The sequence below is a fragment of the Acomys minous genome, assembly GCF_964271855.1.
Source record: "Acomys minous genome assembly, chromosome: 7".
In the NCBI taxonomy this organism is placed as follows: Eukaryota; Metazoa; Chordata; class Mammalia; order Rodentia; family Muridae; genus Acomys; species Acomys minous.
Genome location: NC_140488.1, coordinates 101093902 through 101117348, shown reverse-complemented (window position 1 = coordinate 101117348; position 23447 = coordinate 101093902). Strand labels below are relative to the sequence as shown.

General features: G+C 36.7%; 1 protein-coding gene across 3 annotated transcripts in view; it reads right to left on the bottom strand.

Annotated features, from left to right (window-relative positions):
- Positions 1-23447, bottom strand: part of MID1 (midline 1) — a 345415-nt gene that overhangs the window by 193517 nt on the left and 128451 nt on the right. The window contains exon 1 of one of the 3 annotated variants that reach the window (XM_084789913.1): positions 22531-22685. The exons of the other annotated variants lie outside the window; for them this stretch is intronic. The gene's annotated coding sequence lies outside the window, so the exon portion shown is untranslated. Of the gene's footprint in view, positions 1-22530; positions 22686-23447 lie in introns of those variants that run through there. 3 annotated transcript variants of the gene reach the window in all.

The window sequence follows — 23447 nt, the reverse complement described above, 5'->3', positions numbered from 1 at the left end:
AGTATCTAGAATCCACATAAAGGTGGAAAAAGACTAGACCAACATACTCTGATTTTCCCATGAGTGTTATATCACTAGCACCATACATCAAAATAAAAAACAAAGAACCTGACTTGTGATGGTAAATAGGTAATTGGCTGCTTCTGAGTCTTGTTCACACTCAGGGATTCATTCCTGGTAATGACTGAATCAATGATGAATATGGAAATAATATGGAGTCATAATCCGGCTCATCCATATCATGTGCATCTACCATTTTGTCCAGTATTCACTGGGCAGTAAGCTGATAGGATTTAATTTCTTCTACTATTTTTATGATAATGGTGCTTGGAAATATCATTTATCTAAACATATACATATAACTTCTAAGCACATATATAACCTCAGAGCATACTGACCCACCCCTCCTACCATACCAGGGTCCAAACCATCATCCTAACCACAAGGTAAGATGGCCTCTCTACCCGACTCATGCCTGCCCAGTATAAACCAAACTGCTTCTCTTCTCCTCCTCACTATCTCCCAGGCCACAACTCTGGTGAAAGCCTCTTACCCCTTCAGAGGCCAGGCCTGCTTCTTGAAAACCAGATGAAGCCTCCTACCCCACCAAGATGATATTTCAGTTCTCAAGATCTGTGCCTTAAATGCAAGGGCACTCACATTTGTAAAAGAAACATTACCAAAGCCTAAATCACACATTGACCCTCCTCACATTTGATAGTGAGATATTTCAATACCCCACTCTCAGCAATGGACAGGTCATGTAGACAAAAACTAAACAGAGAAATAAGCTAACAGATGTTATGACTCAAATGAGCCTAACATATCTACAGAACGCTTCACCTAAACACAAAAGAATATACCTTCTCAGAACCTTACAGAACCTTCTCCAAAACTGACCATATACTCACTCACAAAACAAACCTCAACAGATACAGGAACAGCAAAATAACCCCTTACATCTTATCAGACTACCCCAGGTTAAAGCTGGCTTTCAACAACAGAAACAACTGAAATCCTACAAACTCATGGAAACTGAGCAACTCAATACTGAATGACTACTGGGTTGAGGCAAAAACAAGATGGAAATTAAAGACTTCCTATAACTTAAAAAAATGAAGTCACAACATATCCAACCTTATTAGACACAATAAAAGCTGTGGTAAGAGCAAAGTTCATAGCTAAGTTCCTTCATAAAAAAACAATTGGAGAGATCTCACACTAGTAACTTAACAGAACTTCTGAAAGTTCTAGAACAAAAAGAAGCAAACACACCCAAGAAGAATACACTAGCAGGAAATAATCAAACTGAGGACTGAAATCAATAAAATAGAAAGAGAGAAATCATTACAAAGAGTCAATGGAACAAAAAAATTCGTTCTTTGAGAAAATCAACAACATAGGCAAACCTTTATCCAAACTAACTAAAATACAGAGAGAGAATATCCAAATTAACAAAACTAGAAAAATGGGTGGGGCGAATATAACAACAGAAACCAAAGAAATCCAAAGAATCATTTAAGTCATGCTTCAAAAACCTTTACTCCACAAAATTGAAAAATTGAAAAAAAGGAAAAAAGAAATGGACAATTTTCTCAATAGATATCACTTAACAAAGCTAAATCAAGATCAGATAAACAGCTTGGACATATAACTCCTAAGGAAACAGAAGCAGTCATTAAGTCTCCCAGCCAAAATAAGTTCAGGGCCAAACAGTTTTAGCTCAGAATTCTTCCAGGCTTTCAAAGAAGAGCTAACAACAATACTCTTCAAAATATTCCATGAAGTAGAAAGAGAAGAAACACTACCCAATGTATTTTATGAGGCCACAATTACCCTGATACCCAAGCCACACAAAGATTCAACAAAGAGAGTTTTACAGACCAATTTCCCTCATGAACATAGATGCAAAAAATACCTTAACAAACAAAGTGCAAACCAAATCCAAGAACACATCAAAAATACCATCCACCATCATCAAGTAGGCTTCATAACAGAGATGCAGGGATGGTTCAACATACAAATATCTGTCAATGTAATCCACCATATAAACAAACTGAAATAAAAGAAATAATTTCATTAGATGCAGAAAAAGACTTTGACAAGATACATCACCACACCATGTTAAAAGTCTTGGAGAGATCAGGGATATAAGAGACATACCTAAACATAATGAAGGCAATTTACAGGAAGCCTATAGTCAAAATCAAATTAAATGGACAAAAGCAATTTCACTAAAATAAGGAACAAGGTAAGGCTCTCCACTTTCTCCATATCAATTCAATATAGTACTTGAAGTTCTAGCTACATCAGTAGGACAACTGAAGGAGACTAAGGGGATAAACATTGGAAAGGAAGAAGTCAGATTATTGTTATTCATACATGATATAATCATATGCATAAGTGACCCCAAAAACTCTACCAGAGAACTTCTACAACTAATAAACACTTTCAGCAAGGCAGCTGTATACAAGATTAACTTTAAAAAAAAAACCAGTATCCCTCTTATATACAAATGACAAAGAGGCTGAGAATGAAATCAGAAACAACACCCTCACAGTAGACACAAATAATACAAAATATCTTGTGGTAACTCTAGCCAAGCAAGTGAAAGACCTATATGATAAAACTTCAATTATTTAAAAAAGGAAAGTGAAGAAGATATGAGAAGGTGGAAAGATCTCCCATGCGCATGGATCATGCTCTTAGCTATCCTACCAAAAGCAATCTAAAGATTTAGCACAATCCTCATCTAACTTCCAACACAAATCTTTATCAATCTTGAAATAAATACTCAATTTCATATGGAAAAACAAAACATCCAGGATAGCTCAAACAATCCTGAATAATAAAGGAACTGTTGGAGGTATCACGATTCCTGATTTCAAACTGTACTACAGAGCAATAGTAACAAAACCACATGGTAGTGGCACAAAAAACAGACATGGAAATAAATAGAATAGAACTGAAGACCAGACTATAAATCTACACACCTTATGAACATCTGATATTTTATAAAGAAGCCAGAAATATACAATGGAGAAAGAAAGCTGAGACGGGTTTAACTTGATGTCAGCATGTAAAAGAATGTAAATAGATTCATGTCTATCTTAAGCTCAGCACAGGAATCTCTAATGGCCAAGTAGCACTTAAGGAAATGCTGAACATCCTTAGTCATCAGGGAAATGCAAATCAAAACAACTGAGATTCCTTAGGCCTGTCAGAATGACTAAGATCAAAACTACAAGTGACAACTCATGCAGAGGATATGGATCAAGGGGAACATTCCTGTATTGCTGTGCAAACTTGTACAGTCACTTTGGAAATCAATATGGTGGTTTCTCAGAAAATTGGGAATTGATGTATCTTAAGACCCAGCCATATCACTCCTGGGCATATATCCAAAGGACACTCCATCCTACCACAAGGATATTTGCTCAACTATTTTCATAAGCAGCCAAAAACTGGAAACAACCTTGATCTTCCTCTACTGAAAAAAAATGGATTAAAAAATGTGTGGTATATTTTTACAATGGAGTTATTACTCAGTTGTTTAAGAAACGACATCAGGAAATTTGCTGGGAGATAGATGGAATTAGAAAAAATCATCCTGAGTGGCATAACCCAGTCCCAGAAACATAACCATTGTATGTACTCACTTATAAGTGAATATTAGCTGTAAAGAATAAGAATGCTACATTTCACAGACCCAGAGAGGCTAAGTAACAAGCAGGGCTTAAGAGGCAATTGAAGGATTTTCCTGGGAAGGGGAAATAGAATTGATATCTATGGTAGAGGTGGTAGGTTGGGATGAGAGCAGGAGGGAACAGGTAGGGGGGAAAGGAGGGAGAGAATACTGGAAGAGAACACTGGAGTTGGAGAACATTTTGGGAGAGAGGTAGAAACCTAGTGCAATGGAATCTCTAAAGAAATATGAGGGTGACACTAGCAAAGACTCCTATTAATGAGAGGCATGGCGCCTGAACCGGCAGTCCTCTGTAAACAGGTAAGGCCAAAACCTTCGACCTACAGATTTTCCTGCCTGCAGAGTGTTCTGGCACAGAAGCTTCACATAATTATAATCAGAGAGACCAGAGAGACTTCATCCAGCAACTGATGGGAGCAGATGTTAAACATTAGGTGGAACTTAGAGAGTCCTGAGGAACAGGGATAGTAAGACTTGGAGGATCCACAGGGGTTAAGAACACCACAAGAATATGACCCACAGAATCAGCTGACCATGACTCATGTTGGCTCACAAAGATCTTAGAGCCTGCAAGGGTCTGACCTAGACCCTCTGCGTATATATCATGTTTGTGTAGCATGGTGTTCCTTTGGGATTCCTAACAGTGTGGAAAGGATCTGTTTCTGAATCTTTTGCCTACTTTTGGGACCCTCCTTCTCTTAATGTGTTGCCTAGTCCAGCCTTGATATGATGGTCTTATTGTAGCTTATTGAGCCATATATGGTTGATATTCCTGGGATGCTTGCTCTTCTGTGAGGAAAGATAGAAGGAGTGGATGTAGGGGAAAGGGAAGTGCAGGGAGAGACTGTCGGGAGTGGAAGGAAGGGAAACTGAATTAAGGCTGTAATATATGAAAGAAGAACAAATGAAAAGGAAAAAGAACAAAACATAACTAGAGGGTATTCTAATAAACATATTTAAATGTTTATGAAATATTGGCTTTTTGGTTAGAGGTCAAACTACAGACTTAAAATAGGTTACTTTTTCACCAAATGCCTTCAGACTTCATTGGAGTTTTTGGAACTGTTACTAAAACAGAGATTGCATTCAAAGGTATACAAAGATTTTTTTTTTGTGGTCCAGAAAATTATGAGTCTTTACTTCTGCATACAAAGTAAATATTATTTGTGTTTATTCTCTATCTCTTGGAAAATTAATAATCTGGGCCTCAGAGTGATTGGGAACAGACATTTTTACACATCTAGGACTTGTTCTTTTAACAAAGAGAGGGAAAACCTTTAGTAGTTCTGAATGATGAATTCTATAAAGAAAAAAAATAGCAATTTTGCCAACTGAGGGACACTGGTAACCATTTGAATAAGGCTTCCTTTACTTGTAGCCAGTATTGCAGTCATCGCTTTGTCAAGGATTCTGCGATTTCTCAAGCATGAAAGGAAGGAGAGGGAATCAAATCCTCTCTACTTAATAGGAACAGTCTTAGAACTGCTTCAAAATTAGCTTTGGCTCAGCTTAATGAAATTTCCTCATTGTTGAGCAGCGGCCCACCAAATCCACAGCATTCAATGGCAGCCCTTTGACTGTTAAGAAAAAAATTCTTGAAAATTGCAGAACATAGAAAAATAAAGATTTGTATTTCACCCACTCTCACGTTTACAAAAAAGATCTGGGTTTTACCTTGTCCTTTGAGTAGTTAAGTAGTATAAGAAAGCCACCCAAAGATGTTCTTTATTCTCACAGTATGTAATTTAAAACCTGTGATATATGGCCCAAATTTTCTCCAATGAAACTCATCATTCTCACTGTGCTCAAGAAATCATTTTAGAAGATGGTCAAGTAATCAAGGCATAGGAATGAGAGTCATTGCTTGATTCTGTCACTGACATTTCTCCATTGGCATTTTTGTAGACGACCCTTAAAATTTCTCCCAATTCTAAATATTGTAGTTTGTCTTCATCAGACTTGAAGGAGAAAGTGGCAAACTGTTTTTCTGTACATCTTGCCTTCCATTCTGCAGCCACCCACTATCTTCATGCTATCCAACTGCTTTATACTATGACTGCAACAGTCAACATCACTTTCTTTATATCAGTACGTGCATACGCTTTGATGCTGAACGCTCACCATTCATTACTCACTATTCATCTACCCTTGGTCTGAATAAGGGTAAACTGAGAGTCTCAAGAACAAAAGTCAGCACAGCAATGTATTAAACAAAGGATCTCCCTCTTGAAATGATACCAATGTCAAATACTGATGTGTATAAATAATTAATTGTGTTTTCACTAGTGAGCCCAGTTTGATCTTTGGTTGCTTAATAACCCCTGAGGTCTTTGGCTCCCCAAGAAGCGGCAACACTTAGGATATTTTATTACAAGCTCATCACTAATTTATAGATTACTATGGAGTCAGGTGCACAGGGTCAGATTCTCATCTATCACTATGGGCAGCTCCAATATTAAGAGATCACCACTTACCAGGAATCAATGAAAGGTACTAGACCTAAGGAAAGGGTAATGTCACACAGGTGCTATATAGAAGGTATATTAGGAGCGCAGACATATCACAATTAAAAATTTCATTTTCTTTCCCTTCAGTCATATAAACTAAAAAGGGCTTCAATTATTTCCTAAAAGTAAATCTCATTAGTATAATTCATAGCAAATTAGAATCAATGGTTACCAAGCAGTTTTTTTTTTCTTTTCTGATATGCCTTTGGTTGTATTTGTTTTTAAACCAGACCAATTGTACTAAATTTACACTTTTAAAGAGGTACTATTGCTTCCAAAAGGGATGAAAAAGAGGAAGAGGATTCTTTCTTTACAGGAAAATTATATCTTGCCAAAAAAAGGGGCCTGAAAAGAGGAAGAAAGTATTGGTGTTTAATTGCAGATTTGATAACATATATACTCTGCTTTTTGGATACAAGCATTGAATATGGAGTTCATTTCCTTCTAATTGTTGTGGTAGATGCACATGTTGAGATATGATAGGAAGAGGCAGAGTACAAACACTAAAAAAAGGCCATTTACTACATACTGTCAAGGAAACCCACAATGACTCCAGGATGCATATTACATTCCTGAGTTTTACACGATTTCCTGAACAATGTTAATAGCTTTCTCAGAATGTTCTCAAAAATTCCATTTACATCACAGGCAAGTATGTATTCACACCCTCTGACCCCTCAGCCATGCCTCTCCTAACTTCTGTGCAAAACCCCTTCTTATGCAACAGAGGAAAGATGGGCCCCATAAATAAAACCCAATGCAATCTGAACCAAGCACTAGTTAAGAGAAAGAAACCTCTGAGCATATTCATAAGGAGTGGTTCTTTATGAAACTTTTCTGTGTCACAGGGACACCATGGAGGCTGTGCCACATTCTGCAACTGTTGCTATGGCAAAGTGTCTTGGGCTATTGAGTAGGGAACACATTGTTGTGTTTAAGTCATGTAAATGATCGGGACACAAAGGAAGCAGCCCAGGCAGCCCCTGCTCCATCACTGCTATGCTGAGGTCTTTCTCCCTTGACACATGCCATTTACTCTGCATGGGAAGGCTCGCCCCCGCCTCCCCATTTCCCTACACCCCCAGAAAACCTTACTCCCTGGGTCCTTCCAACTGGCCTTTGGAGACATTTATGAGATCCCCACCTCTTTCAGAATTGATTCTGTGGGGAGAAAACTACACAATGGCAAAACGCTTTCCTCTGTTTAAGGCCAGGATATTTCTATGCAAGTTTTGTGTTTTGTTCCAGGCTACTAATCCTGCCTAATATTGCAATTTTCTATCAGTTTCTGTCCCTCACAAGGAAACTAGGACAGCTTCTCCTTTGTTACCCACTTATACCTCAAATATGTGTTTTTAATTAAGTATTTCACTACAGCATCAATTCACACTGATTAGACATAATTATAGAAACAAAATATGCACAATACCTTTTAATAATGCTGCTACCTCTAAGGAAACAATGAGGATCTAATTTAGTGATCTAAGCATTGTTTGAAAGCAATGTCGAATTTAAAAAATAGTAATATATTTTAAGTGGAGCTTATTAGTGCTTTTGGATTGAACCATGCAATTTAAAATGTACTATTATTTAGGATTCAGTGCTTCTAATTTTAAAATTATTATTTAAATGAAGAATTAAACTATATCCTTAAACAATAAAAACCTCATCCCAGTGAAAACACTGTGACTTTTGTGACCAGATAAGCGGAATGCTGTGCTCAATGTAGCTCAATTTTAAGTGTAAATTGCTGCCACTATGAAAATCTGCAATTTTGATAGCATTGTATCAAAGTCCCTTTCTTTGCTTTGACACTCTAGTCTGATAGCAATGGATTGTATCACTGACAGTGTATATCACTTGTGAGTGTTGCATAGATGGCACACAGGAACTCTGCATTAGCTTGGCAAAGTCTCTTGTATCTTCAGCTATTAAAAACTGAGAAAAATGGTTTGTTATTTTTAATGCATTTTGAAGCACAGTAAAAACATATTTTTCCTACTTGTATAGAAATGGACCATCTCAGGAAAATTCAAACAATTACTATTACAAAACTTTATGCTATTGATCTTAGAACTTGTCTCTATTTCTGAAGTCAAAAGAACTTAGGACAATGCGTTCTCAGTAAATATTTGATTTACCCGGAATTTGAAATCCATTCAGAGAAGAATTCTACAAATAATTAGGAACAGGAATCTTTTTAGTTTTATTGATTCAAATGCCCTTCTATGAATTATTTAAACAGTATTTACAGTTCCTGAAATTTTTAAGGCATAATCTGACATTTCATTCTATCTTTTAAAAAATTCTCTGTAGTTAAAACCATAGCTTTCCATTCCTCCATTTCCCATCTGAAAAGAATTTCAAATACTAAAAACACAATATAGGAACACCTCTCTTGAGAAGCCAGCATCCATATATTGTACACTCTCATCTATCTAAATGTGTCTCTTAATATATACTCTTTCATTGCTGGTGGGATTGCAAAGATGTACAACCACTGTGGAAATCAATTTGGTGGTTTGTCAGAAAATTGGGAAGAGTTCTACATCAAGACCCAGCTACACCACTCCTGAGCAAATACACAAAAGATGCTCTCCCATTATCATGTATCCAAAGGACATTTGTTCAACTCCTCTCATAGCAACTTTATTTATAATAGCCAGAAACTGGAAATAACCCAGATGTCCCTCATCTGGAGAATGGATAAAGAAACTATGGTATGTTTACACAATGGAATACTACTCAGCCATTTAAAAACAAAGAAATCGTGAAATTTGCAGGCAAATGGATGGAACTAGAAAATGTTACCCCAAGTGAGGCAACTCAGACCAAGGAAGATACGCATGGTATATACTAACATATGTGGGTATTAGCCATATAGTACAAGATAACATTGCTACAAACCAGACTCAGAGAAGCTAAGTAACAAAAAGGGCTCGGGGGAGGATGCTTGAATGTGTTGTGGTTAATTTATCAGTATGGCCTAATAATATTTGTTATTAGGCCTATAATTATTATTATAGCAGTATTTTCTAACCTGTTAGCAATCAATCAACACAAAGTCATCTGTTATATTTTAAAATAGCCTTAGTTAACCTGGAGCAAGGCATATATTAATCTCCTAAACTACTTCACACAGTGGGGCAGGTATCCCAATCTCATGCCATCTGGTTCTAATAATTTCTATCAAGCTACCTCTGATCCATAATACCAAATGCTTGCTAATATTCTTCATCTGGGCCAAATCTCCATCCACACCGGATCATAGGAACCTTCTAATTCTCAATATTAGTACAGTAAGTGCAATTATGTTTGATTTTATAATACATACTGGTGATTATATAATCTCCATGTGCTTGCATGATATCCTTTAAGAAACCACCATCTAATTGGAGTCTAACTTCATTCTGTGAGCTTGCTTTTGGCCTAGTCTTCTACTGAAGGTAAGTGGTGAGTGTGGAGCTCCTAAAACACATTCCATCCTGGCTCTTGGTCGCTCATTCTGGCCCCTACTCTACAATTACAACTACACCTACATTATCTTTTAGAATATCTAAAATAGAATATTAGTGTTATTCTGAGGAATGGTCCAGATGTTATATTTTTTCTAAAATAGAAACAACTACATGTTTTTTGTGAATAGTCTAGGTAAATTTGACTCTGCTCATGACTTTTTGAAGCAAGAGTTTAGTTGATATATAATTCATATGTAAGAAAATCCACCAATTTAGTGTGTATCATTAAATAGTTTTTAGTATATTCACACAGTTGCAACTATCCCTATAGCCTTATTTTAGAACACCTTCCTCCCTTGAATAAGAACTCATCTTGTGCTTGTTAGCAGTCGGCCCATACTCCTCTACTCTCAATCTATGGCTCCATTGAGCATTATTAACCTTTTTGTATCTATAAATGTGCCTACTATTAACATTTGATACAATCAAATTCATAAAATATGTGATACTATAGCATAGCACAACCTCTATTGGTAGGCTATGCTTTTTATTGTTGGATAGTATTCCATTGCCTGACTATACTACATTTGTTTCATGCCTTCATTGGTTGGCAGACATTTGGGATGTTGACATTTTTCAGCTATTATGAATAATGATATGATATATAAATTTTTCTGACATCAAAGATAAGTCTTTTCATTTTTCTCAGGTATCTGTTATATCTACATGTGTTCTTATTGTTTGTCTGTTTTTTGTGTGAATATATGTGTGTGTGTAAGTTCCCATGCATGTGGAGGCCAGAGAAGAACTTCAGATGTCTGCTCTGTACGATCTCTCACTGAATGTGGATATGGGTTAAATTAAATTAAGACCAAGTTATCCTCTTGTATTGATCACTGTCAACAGAAGGGTTACAAGCCTGGTTTTTTAACCTGGGTTCTGGAGATTTGAACTTAGGCCCTCACCCTTGTGCAGAGAGTATTCTTACTCATGGAGCTACCTCCCCAACTCTTCTATTTGTATTCTTACTGGCTCATAGGATAAAATTTTAAAATATATGTATACCTGTATCTACCTGAGGAACTTTCAGATTGCTTTCAATGTGGCTCCAGCATGTTACATTCCTTTCAATAATCCTTTTTTTTTTAACCTGAGCTATTCTAATGGCTAATGCACGTTTCTAAACTTCATAGTTCACACAAATTTGGGTCTGACCAGGTCAAAGGAGAAAGAATGCGGTTGTTTCACCAAGGTATCTTAAGAACTTTTCCAGAATTATGATGAGAAATGAGGACATTCAGGACGAGCTTATACATTCTATAACTACTATGGTGAAGAAAAGTTAAATCTCATCTTGTAGCAAATACATACACAATTTTGATTAGCCATACAAAAATAACAACAGAAAAACTTAGCTAACCAGCCAAAGACTGTCTCCTAATATTGATCTTGCATGTGATCTTCCATCAGTAGCTCCTGAAGGTGTGGAACTATAGTTAGGGATTTATGAACTGTTTTCAGAGTTCTGAACAGTAATTGATTTTTTTCTGTAAATACAACCATGCAGAATCCCTCACACTTGCTTCTTTCTCACACATGCACAACTATTTTTTTATTTCCTAAGATATTTAAAAAAGCTGTATTATCTCCAGGATTATTAAACTTCAGATCAATACAGATCCTAGCTTTTTAAACTAAGCTCTGGCATACTCTGGAATTAAAAGTGAGCTTTGCCCCTGACATATCAAGGCATAGTCTAAATGTATATTTTAATGGTTCGTTCACACACACAGTTAATAATGCTATGACAACCTATTTTCATATTGTCTGGATGACATAAACCACAAGGGGGATATAAGTATTTCCTGACCTGGTTCTACTGGACCTGCAGGAGCAGCAGTGACTATTTTTAGTTCTACATTCTAATTTTTATAATCTCCATCAATCAGTACTTTTGACTTGTTCTTATCTGTGACTTATGTTTAGCCTAATTTCAACTAAGCCAGTAAGAACCCAGAATGACACACTGTGTGGGGTGTATATTTAATTTTTTGCTTATGCTGTGTAACTATTAACTCCTATAATTATACAAAATGTCAAGTAAGGAGCTGAGTGAAAATGAGAGAGAGAGAGAGAGAGAGAGAGAGAGAGAGAGAGAGAGAGAGAGGAAAAAAACACAAAATAAGGAAAGAAGATATTATCTTAAGAGAAAATATGAAAAAGGATAGTGTGGCAGAGACTAGGGAAACAAGAGAAATGAGCCCATGGATTGAAGGTGTTAGCAACTGACATTCTCCTGAAATTCTCTCAGGTGCCCTCAAGGTCTTTATTCCCTTAGGATGTGCAATAATTTGTTGGTAATTGTAGAACCAAGTTTACAAATGGCTTCAACCTTTACCATCAGATATCATTAGTTTATGCTTTTGCAAAAATGAAATTGAAACTCAGATTGGCTCTGATAAACTGCAAAAAAATATGCAAAGTAAATACAAAATCCTTTTTGGGATATGAAATGACACACAAATAGAACACTCAAATTATAATCTTCTATGTGGAAGTGGAATAAGCTGAGACAGCTAACAAAAAGAAAAAACCACCACCACAACAAAAACAAACAAACAAACCACTGTTTCCAAAAGTAATTTGAATATGGAACTACACGAAAATACTGGTAATTTATTCTCAAAGAATCTCGCCATTAAAACTGCTTCAAAAGTACTCCTTCTAGTTCTGAGTGCCACAATTAAAGAGCCTTGTAGAGAACTTGGAAAGAACTCAGAGGAAAGCCAGAAAGAAGATCAAAAGGTTGAAGAAAAAGGATCCCAGAGGGAGTCACGAAGCTAGAAGCACCCACTATAAAGTAGAAAATATTGGGAGATAATTTACTTGTGGTCTTCAGCTCAGAGAAGAATTTTCCATGGGTATCTAACTTTCTATGTATAGACAGAGAGTTCAGGGTCTTGTTTGTTTGTTTTTTTTAGGCATGGCTTCTCTGTGTAGCCTTGGCTGTCTGTCCTGGACTCACTTTGTAGACCAGGATGGCCTTGAACTCACAGAGATCTGCTTGCCTCTGCCTCTCCGAATGCTAGGATTACAAGCATGTGCCACCGGCTAAGGTCTGGGCCTTTAACAAGCAGTGTGGAAGAATTTACTTAAGTTATAAGAAATTTCCTACTATGATGATTAGTAAATAATGCAATAGCTCCCTCCTCATGCGTAGGAAGAAATAATTTCCTCCTCTGGTGGAATTAGAAAGTAGGTAACAGGTCCACAGGTTCTGGATGACTTTATAGACCTTGTTCTCTGGAACTGAGGCTGAGGTGGGAGTATGGGTACAGTCTCATATTCTACAAAAATATACTTTGCTCCTTTGGTCACCTGTCACACTCATAGTCAAATTTCATACATTTCCACAGATTTCCATAAAATGCCTTTCCTTGCCAACCATTTTGAGTTGGAATCATTTCATCTCTGAAAAAGAGCTCTGGAAAGATGGTTGGAAGAGTGGGAATCTGCTGGAGAAAAAAGCTCAAGGCTCTCCGGGTGGGGGTGGGGTAAGGCACCTCAGAGTGCATGCTGGGATGAAGGCTAATTAAGATGTTGACTGAATCTATGCTAATCATGTCCCACCAGACTCTGCTGGATTAGTATGTAAATTGGTAAACTCTGTTCTGAAATTGCCCTACCAGCTGAGGTCTAATTACTGACTAGACATAACAAATAATAATGGGATTTATATTTTAGGATGTTTAATTATGGAAATACATGTCTGCAAAAAATACCAGTTGTAATGTACAAAAGAGATTTCATAATATTTTACTAAAGGTTTATGAAATTTTACACCTTTAATAAGAAGACCTGGAACAGGGATGGGTACAGGGAGACCATTCCAAGAACTGGCATTTGTGAATGGGGACCAGAATCAGACTGATTAATTCACTGCTTAAGAAATTTCCCCAAAGCTTATCAAAGACTAATTGTTTCATTGCTGATACACAGCATCTTGTGGGCTTTTAGTTCTATCACCAGAGGAACTGGAACTGGTCCATGAAGAATAACTGAGCCACCATGAACTCAGAGGGACTCCTCTGGTAACATGTATTCAAATGGAATTAAAGACAGCAGGCTGACAATATTCAGAGGAAATTAAGCCACTAAAATAAGGTTTTCTTCACTGAAGTTATTCCACAATGTAGAAATCATAACATTTATAAATTGGAAAGTGGTTAGTCAAATCCCAAAGCTAGAGTGTGTATTGCAGGTAGTTTTAGAGAAGAACAGCTTGAGCACCAAAATCCAATGAACGGACATGCTGGGATGGAAAATACTTGGTAACTATTTATCACATCACTGTGTGGCCCCACCTTTTCAAAAAGTAGTTTCTGAAGAGGTACAAAAAGAATTTTAAGCACACTTGTAACTGTTGCCTATATCTGTCTATGTTGCTATTACATCATTGGAAAAGTTTTAAACAAGTAATAAATCTTTACTAGGGATTACATTACATACTAAATTACATTTATTGTATATTTATATTTATTTGTACTATGTACTGGTATTTTTAGACCCATTGCCTACATTTAGTACACAAATCCACTTATGTATAATGTTTGCTTAAATTTAGGAATCTTTGCTTAGATGCTTATTGTGTCCCAATTATATTCGAGTTTTCATGCTTTTCTTGATCCTTTGCATTACATTCCAATTGAAGGAAAGTTCATGAAATTAAAAAAGAGAGGGTGTTTTATTTTATTATAAGACATTTTAGACTGTTTGCTTTTATTATACATCACAAAGATTTCAGCAAGTGACATTTAGTGGGCGAGCTTGTGTTTTCAGTATTTTCCAAGCCTTGATGCATTTAGAGTTACACACATATATTGAACTTAAGTTTTTTGAGCACTTTAACATAAGGTATCCACAAAGCAACTATTAATTGGTATTTGCAGTGTGGAAATATAGAGAAGAACAATGCAGTGGAACTTTGATGTTAAGATAAATGGGACCTCATGAAACTGAAAAGTTTCTATAAGGAAAAGGACACTGTCAACGGAACAAAATGACAGCATATAGACTAGAAAAAGATCTTCACCAACCCTACATCCAACAAAGGGTTAATTGCCAAAATATACAAAGAACTCAAGTAATTAAACACCACCAAACCAAATAAATCAATAAAAATGGGGTACAGAGCTATAGAGAGAATTCTCAATAGAGGAATATCAAATGGCTGAGAAACACTTAAAGAAATGCTCTACATCCTTAGTCATGGGGGAAATGTAAATCAAAGCAACTCTGAGATTCTATCTTACACCCATCAGAATGGCTAAGATCAAAAATTCAAGCAACACCACACGCTGGCGAGGATGTGGAGAAAGAGGAACACTCCTTCATTGCTGGTGGGAATGCAAAGTAGTACAACCACTTTGGGCATCAATCTGGCACTATCTCAGAAAACTGGGAATAGTGCTACCTCAAGAACCTGGTATACCACTCCTGGGCATACACCTTAATGATGCTCCATCATACCACAAAGACATTTGCTCAGCTATGATCATAGCAGCGCTATTAATAATAGCCAAACTTTGTATTAGAAATTCACTTCATCAAGTAAGTTTTATTTGAGAATTCATGCTGTTTATATTTGCAGATATTATTAGCATATTGGTAACTATATTTATAATGGAGTTTCTTCTTTTGTTATTCCCTTTTTCTTTTCTTTCTTTCTTTTTTCTTTTCTCTCTCTTTTTTTTTTTTTTTTTTTTTTTTGAGACGGAGTTTTTTTCTGTGTATCCCTGCCTGTTCTGAAACTTGCTCTGTATTCCAGACTGGCCTCAAACTCATAGAGATCCACCTGCTTCTGCCTTCCATGTACTAGAATTGAAGATGTGCGCTGGCACCTGTCTCATTTTATAATAGTGTAGATATATATCTGAATAAACTTCTCCTAACAATCTAATACTCAGTTCTCAGCTTCAAGCATTGCCATTAAGGAAATATTCATGTAATTATCAAAACAGGTAGGTTGTTTTTTATAACAAGACATTTTAGACTATTTACTTTTGTTATATGGCACAGTAAAAGCTATCATTAGGTGAAACTCAGTGGGCAAGCTTGTGTTTTCGGTAGTCTTAAGCCTTGATAGATTTAAGAGTTGAATAATGATATCACACAATATATCAGCAAAAGCATCATTTTCAATGCCATTTATCCATGCCCACTCTGTAATTATGCATCATTTAAAACTAACTAATGATGCTCTTCTCTAAGCAATGAACAAATGGGTCAGATACTCTGGTGTAATCAATTCAACTCTGTCCCTTTCTTGGCATGAGTTTCAGGAGAAATTAATGACACATTTCCCCTTCAGTGTTGTGCTCATACATAGGTAAGCAGGGTTAAGGGTGAAGAAGCATCTTCCTGAATGTGAACATCTCAGGTCTTGGCTAACAAAATACTGGGTAAACCTCATATTTTTAGGAAATTTTACCACAGGTTAACTATGGTTTCAGAAACGAATGCAGAAAAATTGGACTTTGAAATTTTGTCATTAAATTAAGCTGAAGACTACCTTGATAAATAATAATATTAGTTTAGATAGTATAGACAACACCCTTTTTCATGAGGATATAGGCAAAATCTCCAGGTTTACTGTCACAGATAAGAAAGATCATAGTCCTTCCTTAGTGGCTAAGTAGGATGTAGGAGTCAGGTTTCTGAGCAATGAGTTCAAATATGGCTGAGCCATCACATGAGACTCTGCTCCTTTCATTGCATAGAAGAGCTTTCACAATAGGAGTGATAGCAACAATCAAATGTGACCTCAATAGCAGCAGATATCAAACAACTTTTTATTAAATACTTGGAGAGTGGAAATGTTAAAGCTAATTTAAATCTTTCTGTTATAAAATTCCAAAGCAAATTTAATTGACAAGAACTCACCTTACCAGTGACCTAACAATAAAGAACAAAAAAACCATATCATTTTCAGTAATATCTCTTGGTGAGGGCTTTCACCTAGTAATCACTGTAGGAATTTTTCTAGATCCCAGGAACAAATGTTTTATAATTTAACTTTTAAGCTTCTATGGATATTATAGAATAGTTGGATAAAGATAAAAATATGGAGTAGTTTATACTCATTTTTCTTGGCAAGGAGTGATGTTACAATCTTCACAGCCAATCAATAATAAAGATAGTAAAGAAAATCATGTCACAGACCAGGGCATTAAATATAATCCTAAGATGCCAGAGACACACACATAGCAGAGTGAAAATCCTCAAGGTTTCATGCTTTGCTATAGTCTTTCAGAACTAATGTAAGCATTTGTCAGGAGAGTGTTTAGAAAGTGCATAGCCTATTATGCCATTCAATGAATGCATTCCATTCCCTCAACTTTCCATGGTTCCACCCACTCTCCTGTATAAAAGGACTACATGCTCACTTCAGATTTACCCAGAAGGCCTTGGAGCCAATTACTTTTCAATGGTCTATTTTTCATGAGTTAAATGTGTATTTTCTTTCTTGGTGTTGATATCAATTCTTAGAGAGCAAGGAGTGTAGAAAATTCCCAGTCTTCCCTTCAATCCAGTCTTATTGTTCCATGTAACTATTTGATTTCACTGCGGATCATATACTCCCTATGGCTAGAACTCCACAGCAATTTTTCACAAGAAAAGGAACCAAACATATCTCAATTCATCCTGAAAGTAGTAACCACTATTCTTCTGTCCACATCTTGCAAATGTATAGATCATTCTAATAGGAAAAAATCACATAAAACTATAATTGGTAATATAACAATGCAGTCAGGTATAAGAATTAACACTATGGCTGAGCATGGTGGCACACACCTTTAATCCCAGCACGTAGGAGGCAAAGGCAGGCAGATGGCAGGCAGTTCAAGGCCAGCCTGGCCTACAAAGTGAGTCTAGGACACCCAGAGCTACACAGAGAAACCCTGTCTTGAAAAAACAAAAACAAAAAACAAAAACAAACCAAACAAAACAAAAATTAAAAAAAATAGGGGTGCCAAAGCGAGGATATGAGCCTTCAAATCCTTTTCCTTGCAAAATTTGCAGCTCAGGACAAATCTATTTCTTAATCTGAAAATACGATAACAGATAGAGGTACCTACCTAAAATGATTGGTATGAAGAAGGTATTATGCATGAAATAAGGTGAAACACTGAATAAACATGCCATTACTAATATCTATCTTCACAGATGAATTTTGAGCCACAAGAGAGATGTTTCTAGACAAAGCTACATCACCAGCTTTTACATCAGCATACATACAGCATCTTATAGTCATCCATTATCTCTGCTTCCCCATTATTCACCTGAATTATTCTGTACTATATTTTTTCCTCTCAGCTATATTATACCAAAGCATTATCTGGAATATTTCTCAAAGCCTTTCTTATATTCTTAGCTGATTCTACAAAGTCATATTCTCAACCTCTCCTGTACTTTAGTTGACCTCAATTTCCAAAGGTCTTCGTCAGTGAACTTTATAACACGGAAACATGGTGCTTTCACTTTTTGATGTTTCCCTATCTATACACTTTCCACAAGACTACAGAATAAATATTACCTACATTTAATATGTGTAGTAAGGAAAATAATGTAACCCAGAATTATATGCATGCTTGAATGTCCAAATCTTTGGTGTCAAAATGGGACATTTTCTTTCATCCCCCTGGAGGTGTTGATGCAATAATTTTTATAAAGAAAGACAGAGGCTGAAGAATTGGAGTCTGAGAAAATGATTTGATAGAACAGAACTCAAAGTGATTCAGGACCATACAACAAGGAATGCTGGTGGCATCCAGAGGCAGACAAAATGAACTAAATTCTATTTGAGAGTTTCCAGGAGGAATACTGCTATGCTGGTGCTTTACCTTTATTTTACACCTATTTGGAGCTTTAGGCCTTCAGGAATATAACAAATTTATATTTTAAGTTTTCTTGAGTATGTTTTTGTTAATTTGTTGATATGCAAAGCAATTTGCTAGTAGGTAAGCACGTGGAAATAAATTAATGACAGTACTATGAATATACCAGATTATCAAGACATTTAGGAATCATTTTTTTTCTAAAAGTCTGTCATGATTTTGGTGTTTTGAAGCAGTAACTTCAAATGGGAATAGGAGATGCATTTTAAAAGTTTCTACAATGCCACACTTTCATCTGTTCATATTCTAGAGGCAGAAGAAAGTGAGGCTGAGTCAAGGCCTCTATAGCTGTAAAGCTCTCTATACAGAGTGGATATATACAAATCCCAGAATGTATGTGATGGACTCGTGCCACTCACCAGCTACCTAGCTGAATCTCAGGTACACATGGCCAAAAGCCAAGTCAACATAGCATTTCTTCTAACAAAGGAAGTCTAATATGCTCTATTCTACAAGCCAATCTAATATACTAATTCTTTAAAAGCTATATTGTTTCTTCCTTGGAATTTAAAAAGCAGGTTTTGTTGTTGTTGTTGTTTTGGTTTGGTTTGGTTTGGTTTGGTTTGGTTTGGTTTGGTTTTTCAAGACAGGGTTTCTCTGTGTAGCCTGGCATGTCCTGGACTTGCTTTGTAGACCAGGCTGGCCTCAAACTAACAGAGATCCACCTGTATCTGCCTCCAGTGTTGAGATTAAAGGCATGTGCCACCAAGCCTGGCTTTGTTATTGTTTTTAAAAAACAGGTTTTCACTCTGCTGCTTAGGCCGGATTGAAAATCTCATTCTGTAGGCCTTAGACTTGGGGGAATCTTCCTGCCTCAGCCTCCCAAGTTGAGTGCATGAACAACTACACTTAGCTTAAAAGCACTTTTTATACATAAATATAGCTAGGGCCTGCCTTATCCATTGTTACACAGATCTTCTTATAAAGAAGTTCAAGGAAAGGACGAAGCAGGGAAAGCATCTGAAACAAGAGTAAGTAGTGACATGCTTGTAAAAGAAATATCTGGTACATGGTAGATCCAAGAAGGATTTACTTATGTACCTATCAAAATTCATATTTTCTTATAGGCATAATTATGTTACATAATTCCTTTGTTAGAAGAAATAATAGGAGATTAACTGATTGATATGAATCTGTGTAAAAAGACCTGAGTGCTGAAAGCAACAGAGAAATGAGTTGAAAAGAGCTTTGGTAGAAGAGGCTACCTTCTCATCTGCTACCTTAATATCCTACTTTTTTCTTAAGTTTTCAGGGACTAAGTTTTTTGATCTTTAAAATGGGCACTGTATCCAGTTTTAAATGTTGTCTGAAAGAGTAGGTGATAGCATATTTGTAAAGGAGTCAGAGAAATATCTGTTACAAGGTAGGTCCAAGAATCATTTATTTATGCTGGGCATGGTGGTGCACGCCTTTAATCCCAGCACTCAGCATTTGGGATTATTTACCTATCATAATTCCTATTTTATTATAGATATAATTATACATTATATCTGTTCTTGAGATACACCTAATATTTTAACAAAAAATCGTCTAACAAGACACAAAATATTGCAAAGAAAACTAAGAAGGAATAATATGTCTAAGCTGTAAAGATTAGGCTTATGAAAAATAATTGGTTTTGTTTCTCCAACTTGTGCATCAGCCAGATTAATTCAGAGGAAATCCTTTTTTTTAATTATTTAAATGCTCATCAATGAGAACAACACAGAAAGGTCTCAGGCAACGTGAGATTATTGATTAGCTTCGATTCTAGGTTCTAAGTAGCCAGTATTATAGTTTAATGTATCAATAATTCAGAAGAATTAGTGTTTTCTGTTATTACTGAAAACACATTTGCAATTGCACCCTGTGAGTGTGCAAACAATGATTAGAACATCAAGAGATGGTCTTTCTGCCCCTGGCCTTGGCTACCTCTGCAGCATCCTCACCAAAACGATGCCTTCATGTCCCACAGCAAACACGGTTGCCTTGGTGACAACAGACACTCAATAATATATGCCCTATGAATGGAAATCTCAGAAGGTGGTAGTGAAAAATGACAAGCCAAAGTATTTTAAAATACCAACCTGGAAAGAAAATCAATTCTAATAAGCTCTATGTTCTCAGGCTCAAATATGATGAAAGTAAATAGTCTTTCAAAGTGGAATGAGCGTGAGGCAGAGCATAGTGAATGACATTGATCAAAACCTGCAGCCCTCCCAGGCATTCTCACAGCTCACAGATAAATTGATTTACTGTTATCTCACGCCCAACCCCTTCCCCCAATTAACTGCCAACATTCTGTAAACAACTCCTAAATGTGGAAGATAAAACTATTTGGCTGAACTAACATTTTCCGTTGATAAAAGAGTGAAAACCTGAAACTGAAAGGAAATTGACTTACTTTTTGGCAAATAAATAGCTCGTTTTAAAGAGATGCCACATTTTTAAAGGTTTTACATTGATGTGCATTTAAAGAAATGTATTTAGATATACCTGAATGTTATTAAGAGCATGACACATATTTTCAATTTTTGAATATTTTGAATATTGATTTTAAGACTGTAACTTAAGCATGGAAAACAAAGCCCTATGTGCCTAGTTTCCAACTGAAGTCAAAGTTCTGGACCAACGATAATCAGCACAGAGGTCATTTTACTTGATCAGTATTTTCAAATAAGCAGAATCAAGAGTGATTATTAACTACATCACACACACACACACACACACACGCACACACACACACACACACACACACATTAAGTTTATAAAAGAAACATTAAACAAGAACATTTCATAGAGCAGGGGTTTTAGTTTGGTTTTTAAAAGCAAGAAGAAGTGCACAAAACCCCCTACATTAGGCAGCAGCTAAAGTTATCAACAAAAAAGGCTGGACAGGGATTTCAGGAATTTGGTTGCAGCTACTGGGGGCGGGGCTTCTAGATTATCTGATCTGCCACTACTCTCTTCTCTATACACACACTCAAAATTCAAATACATCTCAGTATATTGCTTGTGGACTACTAAATAACTGTAATTCTGAACTCTTTAGGCTCAAGTGTCTCAGGATATATTTACTAAAAGGATATATGTGTATCCACACAGTAAAACAGTATTTACAAATACAAACAACAAAGTCAACTCCAAAAAATAACAGAGTGGAATTAGGGAATCATATCAGTTGCCAAATTAGTCTGTATGACCAGCATAATCTTGGAAAATGCTAAGGGGTGTGCTATCTATTCCTTCTGATCCCAATGGCAGGTTGTTCTTTTTTTTTTTTTTTCCTCTCTCTTTCCAGTGAGCATAGATCTTTGTGTAACAAATGTAAACTACGTTGTTCTGCACAGGAAAGACCAAATTCCATTTTCCCCACTTTTATTTGGAATGTTCAACTCTCTTCTCTTTCTGCCTGGAACTTACTCTTAGCACTATTGGGGCTATTAGCCACCATTCTGGCCCACACAGATCGAGTTACAAATCCAGCAGAACACACAGAGGTAAAATACATTTTTCCCAGGAACATAAATAAATGAAATTTCTGGAAAGGCCTGATTCCCTTCCCCTGAACCTCCATAGCATTATACTCCCAAACTGTTCAAATTTAGATTAAAAAGACTTTAAGATGTGATTATCATACAGATAAGTACATTCCAGTAAGGGCCCTAGCGTTTTCATGTGCACCCATTACTCAAAAGTGATGCTAATCAAGTTTGGGAGAAGTAAAATTGTTCTCTAGCCATAGCCCTTTGTGCAGTGAACAGCGTCTTTCTCATACACTAGGCAGAGACAATGCAGGATGTCCCCAGAATCACTAACCAACTTCCTTCCTTAGGACCCCACCCCCTCACCCCCCACCCCGCACTTCAAAAGGCAACCTTAAGCAATAGCTTCCTAGTGTAGTAGGAAAAAAAATGCCTTACCGGTGTCTCCAATGTGGATGGAAGAAAATCCCTAGATTCTGGAGGCCAAGCAACTGAGGTTCTCAGAGCCACTTGACTGAGAGGACTAGAAGAGCTGAAATCCTCCTTCCCTGTTTGCTTCCTTCCCAGCAACCTCTCCCAGGATTTTTCTCACAAAGCCCTCTTCTAATTCTCTAATCCTTTCTCAAGGAGAAGCGGCACACACACACACTGAATGACTTCTGCAGCAGCGGCTCTCTTGGGGAAAGAGGAGGGGTTCGCAAGCTGGCTTCTTGCTCCTGATTTCTTCCAGGCCAGACCTCTGCGGCCTCGAACCCAGCCCTTTGCGCCCCTTTGTGAACAGAACACACAGCAAGAACAAGTACAGAAATATGACAGGCTAAGACAGGCGGCAGGCACGCAGGTGAGCCTTGGCTCCCTTCTAGCGCTGCCAGAAGCTCTGCTGTCTCCCTGGGAATGCCTCAGCTTCAAACTTCCTCTGGATTTTATAGCTCCATGCTTCCTTCCTGAACAGAAAGAGTTCCCAAGGAGTTATGGAGCAACCAGCTAGGATTTGCCTACATGGGGCTGGACCAAAAAGAGCTTGGCAGTGTATGATGTGTACATGTTTTTAATTCATCTCCGAAATGGAAATAAACTGAAAATAGCAAGGGAAGGTAGGATATCAAACACAGAAGTGTTAATTTATCTGCATCATCAAACATACTGAGGAATACTCATTTTTTTAAAAAAATTACTTTAGAAAAACAGATCTTTATAATATTAAAGAAACTCAAAATGCTAAGTTATAAGGCATGGCCTTTTTTTCAAAAACAGAGACAAAAAAGTTTACCTTATATTCCTAGGACAACGGCCATACTTAGAAAGTGTATTTGTACTATAAATTCAAATCTCCGTATAACTCAAATATAATATAC